Source organism: Lutra lutra, chromosome 6 (assembly GCF_902655055.1).
Source record: "Lutra lutra chromosome 6, mLutLut1.2, whole genome shotgun sequence".
Taxonomy (NCBI): Eukaryota; Metazoa; Chordata; class Mammalia; order Carnivora; family Mustelidae; genus Lutra; species Lutra lutra.
Window position 1 is genome coordinate 93,061,088 of NC_062283.1, and position 13,068 is coordinate 93,074,155.

Here is a 13,068-nt window from a genome sequence, read left to right on the forward strand (position 1 = left end):
TGCTTATAATGTGTCCCTTATACATAATAAGTATAGGTCAACTAGACAGAAGCAAGCATATTATATGAAATCAGATCTAATCTCAGCCTAGAATGGAATTCAGTTTAAACTTCTACCATAAGCAGGAAGGAACGAACGACTTAATGCTCTTTTATCATGTAAAACTCATGATTATTGCAAGAAAAAATTATCTCGTAACGTATATATTTTAAAACATGTGAATATATTTATGTTAATGCTGTATATATTTTGAAGGATGCATGTGTAGGGTATGTATTTCCATATCCTTTTTTCTCAATTTTGGGGTGTTTGAGTGGTGAATCCTTACCATTGGGCACTGGAGATTTAGAAGTGAACCGGGTAGGCATGCAGCCTGACCACATGGAAACTGTCTACATATATATCATGTATGTATTCAGAAGGCATTATGGATACACACATAGAACTTTTCCCTTTTCTATTTTTTATTTATTTATTTTTTTAGCTTGACTCATCTTATGAATTTTTGGTATTTAATTCAGAAAAAAAAATATTTGACAAGGAAAACAAGCAAATAAAATTAGGTGAAGGATGCCAAGGAAAATAGTCTTAAGTTTCAGAGGGCGTGCGACAAGATTTTCAGATCTCCCCCAGTCCAACAACAAAAAACCCGAAAATACAAAACAAAACAACAACAACAAAAGCCCACCAAAAAACCCAATCCTTTCTCTATGTGGTTTGAAGGAAGTCTGTAACTTCATGTGTTGGCATTACACAATGTCACAGTATGAACTCAAGATAAGTGGGTCATTTTAGAGACACCCACTTATTTTTTTTTCTCTCTACTTCCATTTTTATTGGCTACAACCCATAGAATCCAAGAGGAAGCAGACAGCAAAAGGCTTCTGCCCAAGCCATGTCTAACATGTATCTTACTTTACTTCTTTGTATTTCTTACTACCAATTACCAACGTAGGTTGACAGGAAAATGCGATAGTTTCATCTGCCCATATGCATTTCCAATTACTCTAACAAGATAACACTTGTCTTGCAATGATTTAATCACATCTTATATCAAATATTCTTAGTGTAACATGTTCCCTCCCAGTCTTCTCCTACAATCCTGGGTCACATCAATGAGCACTGACATTATCTTTTCTTTTTCTGTTTCTTTCCCATCCACTAAAGACAGTGAAAGGATAAGCTCATTAATATTACTTGAATGATACAAAAAAGGGACTACAATTTGATGTAGTTTTTTTCATTCACATTTCATGAACATTCACATTTGCCTTTATTAATGGTTTTAATAGAAAAGTTACTTCAACTTAGGATATTTTTTTCACCAAAGCCCTTATATTTCTGAAAGGAGTGTACCACCAGGGGTAGATGTACACCTTTTTACATGGCTTCTACATCACTCGAAGCCATGTAAATCAGACTGTGAATTGAAAGGCTGTACCTAAAAATGACATCATGAAGCAGATTGATCGAATTACACAGGATATAGTGCTGCCTTTGTCTTCTGCTTCGGCAGCCCAAATCGAATTGTTGAATAATGTGCTTTAGAGGACAGTAGTGTCTTTCACTGAAACACTGTGCAGAAAGTTCCAGCCAGTCAGAGTGCTATTTCTAGTCAAGTATATGGAGGGTTTACATACTGAGAACAGCTGTAAAGATGTTGGCATAGGAGCAACTTCAAAGCCAGTTCAACTAGAAACTTAGATTGGTGTCCAAAAGAACTTCTGTGAACCCTAGGTGTTTAATGTTCAGCTCTCCAGGGAGCAAATGTTTAAATCTAGTAAACCAATGACAAGACAGGCTGTCCTTTAACATTCTGCTTTTCTCATAGTCTTCTTTGGAAAGGGCTTTGCTGTGTCTGAGTTGTTAATGACCAGATATGATCCTCCATTTGTCAGCTGTCTGTTGTCTTAGGCACAGTCACTTAGAACATTCTCTCTCATGTTGTAGCCAAGAGCTTTGGCCTGCTCCTTAAGACCAGTGGGATATGTATATTTCCTCCTGACTCTGTTTGTTGGGAGACAGAGAGAGTGACCAAGGAACTTCATCTGCATTGTCTGCTTTTGAATCGTGACTTAGTTTTATAGAAAATGTATAAAGTACCATAAAATAACATGCATAAAAATGATGTATTAGACAAAAAAAATATTTTCAGTAATTTAAAAAGTAATTCATTTCAGGCAAAATCACATATATGTAAACTTTTGACATCACTTTACAAGCAAAAATTAATTTTCATTAAACTTTTGGTTATCTGTTTTTTGGTCCATTTTGCATTGTGAGGCTAACAGTCCTTCCACATAGAACAAAATCACACTAGCTAGGTGGTCTTTCACAAAGCCTTATGTCATGCTCATCATAAAAACTGAAAGTTAGCTGAGTATATTGAAGAAGGAGAAAATTATTTTGATTTCCCTAAGTAGAAATTCAATTCAAATTATTTTAGTAAATAAATTTCAGAAAGATATGTTATCCAAACATCTCCTATTTACTTTAATGTATCATTAAAGAATCCCCATCTCTAAAGTTTCTCATCTTTTTGGGGTTGAGATTTGATGCCAAGAGGACTTATAGTCCTATCATATTCCTGTCCCTAGAAAAATGATATATATTTATCCAAAGCTTTGTATTTATATTGGAATCCCAAATTGCCATTGTTTGAAATTTTCCTTCCAGTTTTTCTGTAAAAGGGACTTCCCTGTGTCATCGTGATAACCCCTGGGGCTCAGTCGGCCTCTTCATCAGTGTTACTTTGGAGTGGGACAACTAAACTGTGTGTTATTAACTTGTATTGAACCAGAATAGAGCTATACCTGTTGTTATTCCAAAGCCATTTCCTTCGAGAACGCCCTCCGAAACTCCCCCGTGTGGTGTTCTACAGAGGATCATGAAAGGAATCTGCATGTTAAAATAATATTTCCCCTTTTCTCAATGCTACACAGCTAAATAGGAGCAATTTACAGTCAAGAGTATAGAAGAAATTTGGTGGGAATTTCAAGTGATCATTAAGCCACTCAAATGGTAGCTGAAACAGATGTTTGCTGCTTGAGCTCACCTCCCCTTTCCAACGGCTGCCCAGTTTGCCCCAGTTCAAATCTCTAGGACACCAGCAAGCTTCTGTTCCTAGGTCTCTGCCTCCAGATGGAAACATGCTGCACTGTTTGCTCTGCAGACCACCCAGCCTGCCCACTTGTGGTGGTGTGGCCTTCTGTCTGGCTTGTCTACAGGTGTGACCTTACTCACCCACCTATGACAAGTCACTCTCCCATTTTTCTGGAGTTTAAAAATACAAGTGGCCAGAACAGAGTAAGCAAGTTGATTTTTCTACTACCCTGCAAATTTATAAAGTTTGGTGACCTTCATGAACTTTCCCAAGCGTGTTTTTGCTGCAGATTTTGTGATTAATGCGGGTGACCCCTGGGACAGAGGTGAAGCAGTTTAAATGTGAAGTCAGTGGAGTTGCCTGGATGTGCATAACCTTCCAAAAGCCCTGTGAAATTTTCATCTACATTACCTCATTCCCAACCCAGAGCAATTTGAAATTTAGATAAACATTTTGGCAATAGTGTGGCAAACCAAAATTCAACCTTACTTCTCAATAGGTGTATTAACTTTATAAAAGTAATAAACTATTTTTTCCTTTGTAGAGTAAGCTGGTAGACATCAAGAACACACTAAAGCAGCTGTATTAGGTAGTGAGTAGGTGATTTTTTTCCCTGATGTAACCACACTCTAAATCTTTACAGTCTGTCAAGCTGCTCTATAATTCTAAGCCAGCAATATTCAAAATAGCATAATAACCACTGTTAGCAAGATGTGGAAATTTTCTTGAGCAGTCGGAATATGTCCCAGAAGCCAGGATGTTTGCTGACCATTAACTCTACTTTTATTCAACCTGTATTGGCTGACATCTGGCTCAATGTGGACAAATGAACACAAACATTCAGGTTGGGACTCCTGGATACTCGAGAAGACCCCATTTCCTCATAGTTCCATGAATGATCAGTGCGTTCTTTTCCTTAGGGAAGTATCAGATATCCTCATGAGTCTCCCGGAAGCTTTCTCCTGCTAACGGGAGCAACTGAAGCTCTATGGTGTGTGAAAATTTGAAAATTTGAATCTATCATCCATACCGGGGTTTCAGAGCTGGAAGAAACGTTTCTTACAGATGTGGCAACCAAGGCCTCAATGGCTTGTGACTAGCTCAGAGTCCCATGGTTGGTTAATGGAAGAGCCAAGACCAGAACACACTGTGATCCACTCATAATATGACCAAATATTCATATAAACGTTATCTCAAGAGGTAAACATTATCTCAATGTAGTCTTCTCTCATCTGGCACAAAGTAAGCACTCTCCAAATGGCTAGTTGTTATCGGGTTGTTATAATTATTCTCTGTTTATATATATATATATGAGTTTAAATGGCTTATACTGAAACTTTAAAGAAAATACTTTGTGGGCACCTGGGTGGCTCAGTCGGTTAAGCATCTGACTCTTGATTTCAGCTCAGGTCATGATCTCAGGGTCATGAAATCAAGAACCACGTTGGGCTCTGTTTTCCTTCTCCCTTTGCCCCTCCCACTCATTCTCTCTCTCTCTCTCATAAAAAATAAAATTACCTCAAAAAATAGATTTTACATCTGGAAAGGATTTTGAGAGACCTTCTAACTCAGCATCAAGAGTATATTGTCCTTGCCACAGTGTTTCTTTTTCAAAAATAATAAAATATTTTTAATCAGCTCTTGTGATTTAGCTAGGAAGAAGTTGAAAATAAAAAAGTTGGAAATAGAACTTTATAAAGGTTAATTTCAGAGTGTGCTGAACAAACTTAAGAGAATCTGTTTCTCTTTTTCCTTCCCTCTCATACAGTCCTCAAATATATTATTCTTGAGATCTGTGTGCAAAGTTGACATTATGTAAATATTTTCGAAAAGTAATTAATTCCAGCAATGTATTAATTTAAGGCAGTCAGACAGCATATTTAAACAACCTGTTTATGTATTACATGGAAACTTTTACTGAAAAACATTTTAATTTTAAAAATCTATATTATGGAACTTTTACATCAGCCCTTTCTTATTTCCAAAATGTTTACACAAAAAGTATTCTTTCATAAAGGGGCAAAATTATGCTAGTTGCATCTGTCATTTACTTTGCTCCAAGCCCTTCACAAATTAAACCACTGCCATTTATGTGAACAAACCTAAGTTGTTTTTTTTTGCTATTGTTGTTTTTAATGCCCTCAAATTAAAGGCTCACTTGGAAAATTTGAGCTACAGGGCACACTTGCTCTGCCACTGCCATCTTCTTCCAGATATATTCTCCCAACTTATTGGGATGGCAGGATTGTTAAACCAAAACCCGTTCTAGCAATTAATTTCAGCTTCTTCATCTGCACCAGATAACATGCCATGAATTGGAAGCAATGACCTTTGACTCCAACCTCCAATTCTGCCCACCCTCTGTTAACCATATATAAAGACATGGAAGAGAAATCTGGAAATGAATGGCAGTAGGGGCCCAGTAAAGGGAATGAATGAATGAATGAATGAACTAACAGAATCTGAAACATTGCTCACATGCTCTGCTATGAAGCAGCAACCACAGTCATGACAACACTAAAAACTAACATTATTTGAGCATCTTTCTAGCAGCCAAGTGCAGTCCTAGTATTTTGTATGGACCTCTCATTAGTTGCATTCATGTGCTCAAGAAGTTAGTAACTTCCAATAATGATATCATTGCCTTCATGGGTATTACAACTATAATTAGCTTTAATTAGGCTAAGACATTCTCCATTTGTATTGGTAATATTTAGCAATATTTTTCTGGCTGATGCCAACGTAAACCAGTTTTACCCTGCAATGCTGCCTAGATAATCCATATGGAGAAGTTTTCTGTGACATTCTCAAGCGAAATGAACATTAGGTGGGTGTTTGTTTTTTTATAGTTCCCTCAGTTTTTCGTCAGGGGTAATAAAACGTGTAAGATCACAGTAAGACAGATCTTCGATGAACACTAGCTTGGTCACTCTGTAGGTTTCAGATCTTACCCATCAACAGATAGGCTGTGCTTTGGGGAGTCCTTGCAGAATTAATCTTCCTCTGCTTTTGACCACTATTCTCTCTTCACAAATGAGCCACCAGGGTAGTTTGCTGTCTCTTTCTTCTTGTTTCCTGTCAAGTCTTTTGAGTCAGGCTGTGGGGATTCATACAAGGGACTTTGTTTGCTGGTAGTTTTGTGTTGTTTATATATAGAAGGGTAAGGATTTAAAAAAAAAAATCTGTGCTAAACACAAATATGATTAATTTACTTTCCCTTAATTAAAACCTCTTATTTTCCCTACTGCTCTTACTATTATTTTCATTTTCTTTAGGATGGCTTGCAGAATTCTGCAGAATCTCATTTCAGCCTACTTTGTCATCCTTATCTCTTGTTTTGCCTCACTTTGGATACTATGTTTCTACAAAATGAATCTCTTAGGTTATCTGAACAGTCATGTTCTCTTTCAACTGCTACCCTTTGCACCTGCTGACCTACTGGCCAGAACATTTTTCTGTATATAGCCCACTTCTGTGCTGCATATTTAGGTCTTAGTTTCTTTCCCATTTGTTAGAAATGGCGCTATTTCCACGAATTCTAAATCCAGGTGATTGCACTCATCTACTTGTTCTATCAGATCAGTTTTCACATTGTGCTTTATTGCTGTCTACTTATTTGTCTGTATTTGAAATAATCCAGATGTAGGGATTGTATCCTGTCCACGATATGCTTAATATTCCCAATGCCAGGCACAGAGATGCTTAAGAAGTATTTACTGAGTGAATGGAAATGGGGAGATGGTAAGAGATGAGAAGACAGTGTGAACAGGACAATATGGGTGCTGTATGTGTCATTCAAAGAAGCTTGTCCTTTTGGACTCTAGAGAAGATTTTGAGTTAGAGAAAACATATTTTTATCCTTGCATTTCTGTTTTCATAGATCTTTCTTATAGTGACATGAAAGATGAGTTGGAGATGATAAGACAAGGAGACTAGCTAGTGAGCTTTTTGTCCAAGAAAGAAAAGATGTGAACCTTTAACTGAGTAGCATGGGAATGAGATAAGGGATAAATTGAATAACTGTGAATAAGATAATTACCCAGATCTTGATAATATATTTTAAAAGGTATAGGAGAAGGAAGAGGGGAATATTCAGAGTTCTAGTTTGGATGTTTCTCATACTACTAACAATTGTAAAATGGATAAAAACAAATCACTTGAGGAATGGTGTTTGAATTGAGGGATCTATGGGATATCCACATGGAGCTATTGAGTAGACATTCAAGAGTGTGGGTGTGGTACTCGTAGGACATGCATGTCATCAGCATTTGGACATAATGAAGGCCTCTGTTTGGATGAGATCATCCAGAAAGACTGAGTGTAGAGACAGAAAAGCTGAAGGGAGAGGAGAGCCCCATAAAGTATTGCTTCGAGGCACTCTTGGTAGTAAGGAACAGAAATCTACTGAAGGTGGATCAAGAGAAATGAGATGGCAGGTGTAAGAGTTCTTATCATAGAATTCAAGGATGAGCCACAAAGAACAGCTCCTCTCATTGACGTCTGGACATGGAATGTGTAAAATTAGTCTCTCTGTTTCTCAAAAGTCTGATTTTCTCTTATCTCTGTGTTCTCTACATTTGCTTTCTTTTTTCTCTGCTCATCAGTGTCCTTCCATTGCAAGAAGGCAAGCTATGCTGCTATCCTTGAATTCATAGAACTTTGGCATTCCATTTTTTATCATTCTCTGAATAAATTATCTGTGTCCCTAACTTCACATTCTCAGAGAATCTGGGTAGCCAAGCCCATGATTTAGTTCCCGTCAGGTCAGGGGTCCTTCCCTGGGGTGATGGTATCAATATGACTGCACGAGATGTGGGAGGGGCAGATCGCTCTGGAAGAAGGTGTATGTGCTATGATTGTGAATAGCTTCCGTAGTACATTGTTATTTAAAGGAGCATTTCTCAGATTTTAATGTACTTTTGAATCACTGGATAATCTTCTTAAAATACAGGTTTTGCAGGCACCTGGGCGGCTCAGTTGGTTAAGCATCTGCCTTTGGCTTAGGTCATGATCTCAGAGTCTCTGGATTGAGTCCTGGTTTGGACTCCCTGCTTAGTGGGTAGTCTTCTTCTCCCTCTGACTGTGTTCTCTCTCTCTTTCTCTCTCTCTGTCTTTCTTTCATAAATCAAAATCTTTTAAAAATTTTAAAAGATATGTGTACATATATATTTAAATACAAGTTTTGTTCAGGAGGTCTGGTTTATTCTGTATGTCTAACGAGCATGAAGTGATGCTGAAATTGTGGGTCTGAGGATCACACTTAAAACAGCAAAGATTGTGAGGGCAGTTAGAGCAGGGGCAAGCTCAGAGAGGACTGGGAGAAGAGCAGGAGGAGAATCAGGAGAAGGTAGGAGCTATGAGTGGAGAGACTCAAGAATCAGGGAATGTTCAGAGACATCGAATGTTAAAGAGGGTGAGTGAGATAAAATTGGAAACCTCTTCAGTATAAATCCACACAGTTTTGTGGATTCTTTTCTGGAAGCCTATGTACTAGAGAGCAAAAGGTCCATGGCTGGATTAATACAGAGTTGGGGGGCGGGTGCAGTGCAGGAATATGGAGGTCCGGGATAAGAGACTTGAACGTGTTAACCAGAAGGTAGGTTAAGTGATGGGCCCTGCAGCTTTAGTTTGTTTAAAGTTATACATTGCCTTTAGATTGTTTTGTTTGTTTGTTTGTCTTTTAACAGCTGGAGAAGGATTCAACCACTGGTTAAGGAGAGGGGAGTTTCCCATGAAAATGTGTGTGGGTGTGTGTGCATATGCATGCAGACATGCTTGTGTGTTTAATCCCCTTGCAAGGGAAATGTAACTACATAATAAAGTGAGTCTGGAAGGATTTCCAGCAGTTCACGTGTTTGGATCCAGAAAGCATTATCTTTCACAGTTACATATGGAATGTTCTTATGCTCCGGTGATTATGGAAAGGCAAAACTTAAAGTTTAAACATTAATAATATTACAGAAGATAAAACTGTATCTGAAGGTATGATGCATGTGAATCTCTTTGGAGATTTAAAAAAATTGTTGGGCTTTATGGTGCTTCATCAAGGAAACTTCAACTTCTCATTAATTTTCTAGCTATATCAAACTTAATTGAACTGACTCAGGTAAAATGCTACCCTTTTAAACTAATATGCAAGTCATGGTGCTGGCTTCATATCCGTGGTGTCTCCAAAGAATATTTTGAGGCTGAAACATCACAGTGGGAAATCAGACAATTTTCTAGCTAACTCTGGGGAAACCAGTGTTTGAGGAGGAGTTGGGGAGCATATTGATATCCCTGCTTGGGTGCTGGAAATTCCAGCAGGAGACTGGAATGACCAGTGTAACCCTGGTTTAGAAGGGATCCTCCCCTCCATGGAAATACTATCTCTGAGTGCAGAGCTTGAAGAGGAGTGGTAAGGGAAGGTGGGAATGCTTGCCAAGTCTGTCACATTAACAGAAACGCAGATGTCACAGCCAGACTGCCTTCAGATTCCTTGCCATCCTGAAAAAATATGCATGGAGGCCTGAAGTCACTTAAATTTAAGCACTTACTTTGATGGTTATATATTATATATAGTTCTGTCTATTATCAGTCAGCTATTTGACAGCTCAGTGATGTTATGATTGGCAACATTGTACTCAGTCTGGAGAAATCCTGTGTGACTCCTCCTGCCTTTGTGATGATTGAGGCATTAGAACAGATCCTGGAATTCTCAGTTGTTGACCTTTCCACACTTAATCTTCAGAACCCTCTGAGGCTACTAAATATTTTAAACCTTCTGAAGCAACTTAATAAACTTTATTCATTAGAATTTAATATGTTCACATAGATAACTCAAACAATGACTTTGAAGAGATGCATCAGGCAACTGAAGCAAAATTTTCTGAGCCTGATTTTCACCGGCAAGGTTTTCCAACAGACTCACCAGCAGCAGTTTGAGATGCATTCAAATAAGAAACAAGATTTCATTTAAATGCATTCTTTCTGATCATCATTTAACATAGTGGAGGAAAAAGTTATTCCATCTACAGATCTGTGTTGAAAGCAGCTAAAATTTATTTCTTTTGATTTATCTTTTGGAACCTGATACTCCAGCCTTAAATTGTAAAGAACATACTATTTGTTTAGAAGGAAGGATTTGAGGCAAGGGTGGGATGAGAGTCCAAATCTCTGAGATAAAACGACGATGACAAAAAACACAGAAGGTCATGATTATGAAATCTGGGTCTAAATGTTGATTATAAATCGCAATAGGCTTTTGCATGACTGAGAGGTTTTCAGTCTTAGATTTGAGTTTCTTTGAAGAATAAAGTTTTGTGACATAAGCATGAGTAAGTTATTACTAAACATTTATAAGCACAGGCAGGGGCTGAGGGTGGAATTTGGTTTGTTGTTTAGATTACCAGAAAACTTCGCTTTTATAAATTTATAGGTGTGAATATGTTACACGACCTTGGCTTTTGAAAACAATTGAAGCCAGATGTTTTGAGTTGAGTATCTTAGAAAATATGTTAACTCTGGGTTTACCGAGACTGCATTCAGTACCTCCTACAGTAGCTTTCTTTTTAAGTAGGTGTGCCTTTAAGGGGGGAACGAATTAAGTTCTAATGAACCAGTTCATTGTATAGGAATTATTAACAGTGACAGTTGATTGCTCTAAATGGTCAAATTCAAATCACCATATTGTGGAAACTTTTCCCCTAGAAAAACACTAGACTTCTATTTAGAACCACTGGTTTGAGTCTTGGTCCTCTTACCAATTAGATGTTAACTTTGAGCAAATTATGTAATCTGTTAGCCTTATTAGTTCCATCTGAAGATGGAGGTGGTACTAATTCCCAGGGTTGTTCTTGATGTCAAATGAGATAATATATGTGAAGCCCTTTACTGTGAAGTTATCTACACATATGATGGACATAATGATACTGTGCCTGGTTTAATTGATTTTTTTCATCCAACTAAGACATTGGGGTTTCAGAGCACTCTCTAACTACTGTCTAGTGACTTTAGATGAGAATCGTAGAATGCTTTAAATGGCTTTTAAATGAATATTATTGCGTTTTTCTCTTTCACTTTTTCATCCCAATGAGTGCCAAAAAGAAAAAGAGATTCTATTAAAGTGGAATGCTGTTTTTATCTGTGAAGTTATCGATGCATGGATTTTGTGTTACACTGATGGTTAAGGATAGCCGACATGGGTATGGTGCTCCCAGGACACTTGGTGCACCTCTATGGTGTGGCTCCTAGGACTTTTGAATATTAACCTATCTCATCCTCTCAATAACCGTGGGAGGTGGGTGCTTCCATTGCCACCAGTGTGAAATGAAGGTTGTGAAACTCAGGCACAGAGAGATTAATTTGTTCAAGATTACAGAGTCCACGTGTTCAGTCAGGTCGAAGGTTCCTGTAGTTTTCATTCAGCTCTTAGAAAAGAATTTGGTAAAAAAGTATATACATCGGGATAAAGGAAGTCATGAACATTACTTGGATGTTGGACGTAGGGGATGGTATTTCATTTTGCAAAAATGATGATACATCATGGATGTTTAGAAGACACAGAGATTGTATCTTATTTCCCTTTCCCTTTTTCTTTTTTAATCTTCAGTGCCCTTTACTGGGTACATTATTGTTAATTTAGTAGGATTACTTCTTTCTTTTTGGCCCAGGGTATATTAACAGGAAGCTAAAGGGTGAGAGAGGCCCAGTGTTCTCAATCTTATACTATGAGTGAAACTATTGGAAGAAAGAGCCCAAACTTCATCCAAACGGACATTACAGAGCTCATGCGCTGTCTTTTTTCTGATTTGGACTTTGTTTGGCTTAGTTTCATATACTATATTTAGTCCTTCTTTAATTGAGACGTGATCTAAGCTATTCATGGATTTGTTCACAAATTTAACAAATTTTACCGAAAGTCTTCTGTGTACCAGGGATGCAGTGAGGTCCTGAGGAGTAAGAAGATAAGTAGAACAGTACATACTCTGTTTGTTGGGCTCAGAGAAGAGTGGGAAAAACAAACAATAAGCGAATAATGTCACAAGTGGAAGGATCGCAACTGCTCTGGTTAGAGATACAGAGAGGAACGTAGTGTTCCAGAGGTGCATGAGAGAAGGCGTTTGGCTAACACTTGGTGATCATAATTTGTTTTCCTCTCTCTGTCTTCATCCCCATATAAGACATTGAAGACATAGGGAGGAGGAGCAGAGGGAGGGCAAGTTAGAAAGAATTGATGGGGAGCAGTGTTGTTGAGGATACGGAACATAACCTAACGTGGCCATTAGGGAAAGAAAAAAGAAAAACCTAACCTGAGTGGTGTAACATATCTGATAAGTCCTTGCATATTAGCAACTGTATTTGTAGTAACTATCATGTTTAAGAAAAAATATTGCATATTTATTTTACTCAATCCAGTAAAAGGGGGAGGAACACAAATTTTGAGTGATTTTCATTAACATGGTTAAAGTGTTTTATTGTTTTAAAGTGTATGTGTAAGTTTTATGGCAGTTTATTTATCCAGGATATTGAATAAATGAAATTACTGCCTATACTTACAGAAATATTTAAAAGAATATGAATATTAATTACCAAAGCAGACAGAAAGACAGTTGACCTTGGTGTCTCGTTCCACTTGTGACCAGGTCCCGGATGACTAATAATTGAGAAGGGATAGATTGCTTTACTTCTCTTCCTCCCTCTTACTACCATCTGTCATTATATTATTTGTTTATCTTTGGGCCCAGAACTGATGTGTAAGAATCATTCAGAGACTTCATCTTTCTTGCTGATTAATATATACTATTTAGAATAGTGCCTGGCATGTAACAGGCACTCAATAAATCTTCACTGCATGAATGAAAGAATGAGATCATCACACATGTATAGACTTAAAAACTGTAATGAACACATAAGTGAAAGCATTTTAAAAACTATAAATGTTCCACACATGCAAGGTGATGCTATTTTTTTGAATTTTAGAAAAA

The 13,068-nt window shown here is 37.5% G+C and overlaps 1 protein-coding gene across 5 annotated transcripts in view; it reads left to right on the plus strand.

Annotated features, from left to right (window-relative positions):
• The window catches only part of ADGRG6 (adhesion G protein-coupled receptor G6), a 137,222-nt gene that overhangs the window by 51,008 nt on the left and 73,146 nt on the right, over nt 1-13,068 (plus strand). The gene's annotated exons all lie outside the window — the stretch shown is intronic.